The sequence below is a fragment of the Crocodylus porosus genome, unplaced genomic scaffold (assembly GCF_001723895.1).
Source record: "Crocodylus porosus isolate Cpor-Errol unplaced genomic scaffold, CroPor_comp1, whole genome shotgun sequence".
NCBI lineage: Eukaryota > Metazoa > Chordata > Crocodylia > Crocodylidae > Crocodylus > Crocodylus porosus.
In genome coordinates this window covers 68632109-68633618 of record NW_017728931.1, presented here as the reverse complement: position 1 = coordinate 68633618, position 1510 = coordinate 68632109, and the positions used below count along the sequence as shown (strand labels likewise).

Genomic DNA, 1510 nt, shown 5'->3' with positions numbered 1-1510 from the left:
CGAGCCAAGATGGCTTGGGCATCCTCCGCCCCACTCCACTCATACACACATGCACACGCACGCACATCGACATAGACACACGCGCACACATGCACACACTCACACAGACATACGCACCCACGCGCGCGCACACATACATACACTTAGGCACATGCACACGCTCGTCCACACATACACAGACACACGCACACACACTCCCGCACGTATACACAGGCACACACAAACCTGTATCACACAGGGCTGCACCCATATACATCCGCACATGCACACACTCACTGAGACACACGCATACACACACACATGCACGCGCTCACCCACAGACACGCGCGCACAGACATACGCACATATCCACAGCCACATGCACACACGCACATAGACACAGCCACGCGCACATACACGCACACCTATACATACACACGCGGGGGTAACCCCCCCCAGCAGCACCCAAGCCCGGAGCACCCCGAGGGCACGGCGGTGCCGCCCCGCCCCCGGCTTGGAGGCGAAGCCCCCTCGGCCGGAGCCGCGTCCCTCACCTCTGCGGCGGGGCTCGGCCCGGCGTCCTCGGAGTGAATGAATGAGCGCGTGCGGGTGTGTGCGCGCGCGGGCGAGAGGCGGACAGCGGGAGAGGGATGATGGAGACGCACATGTGCCCGGCCCTCCCTTTGCAGCGCCTGTTTAAAGACTAGCACAAGGCGAGAGGGGCGGGAGGGGGAGGGGAGGCAGGGCCGAGCGGAGCCGGGGGAGCCGCACCTCCCTGACGCAGAGGAGAGGCTGCAACACCCGCCCGCAGCAGCGGCACCAGGGGCTGAGGGCGCGGCGGGGAGAGGCGGGGGAGGCCGGCGGCGCCGCTGAGGGCTCGTATGCTCCCCGGGGAAGTCTCTGCTCCGGTCCGCAGCCCCCTGCCCGAGCCAGCCCCACCCTTGCTCCTCGCTGAAGCGAGGATGCTGCAGCACACCCCGCCCTGGCACATGGTGTCTTTCTCTCGGGTTACTGCCCTGCCCTTGGCCTAGTGCCCATAGTGTGGCTGGGCTGAGAGTGAACGGGGGTGCTAGGTGTGAGGACGGGGAGAAAGGGAGCAGATGGTAGAAAGGGCGCTTGGAGAGACCCCAGCGTTATCCAAGAGGGCAGGGAGGTGATGCTGGGCTGGGCAAGGAGTGGGGCTTGGGAAGGAGGAAGGAGATAGTAGCAAGGGAGGGGCACAGAAACAGTGGAAATGGTAGGGGGGGTGATCTGGAGAATGAGTGAAATGCCTGGAGGTGAGATTATCCAAAGGCAAACAAACCTGGAAACAAGCAGAATTCCAGGAGTGACAAAGCACGGACTCCAGACACCAGGCCGCGCACCCGGGTGTGTGACCGCTTGCAGCCCGCCATGCCCCTAACTAAGAACACCGTAAAGGAGGGCCTCTCAGCCTTGGCTCCATGAGATCCTTTTAAGGGTGCTGCAGGGTACCGTGCAATATTAGCACTGGTAGGTGTACAGACACCAATGCAGGATTCACAAGGGAAAC

At 62.6% G+C, this 1510-nt stretch overlaps 1 protein-coding gene across 2 annotated transcripts in view; it reads right to left on the bottom strand.

Annotated features, from left to right (window-relative positions):
- Positions 1-711, bottom strand: part of SLC6A15 (solute carrier family 6 member 15) — a 69566-nt gene extending 68855 nt beyond the window's left edge. For both annotated transcript variants that reach the window (XM_019543133.1, XM_019543134.1), the window contains exon 1: positions 534-711. The gene's annotated coding sequence lies outside the window, so the exon portion shown is untranslated. The remainder of the gene's footprint in view (positions 1-533) is intronic.
- Between the last annotated feature and the right edge of the window lie 799 nt (positions 712-1510).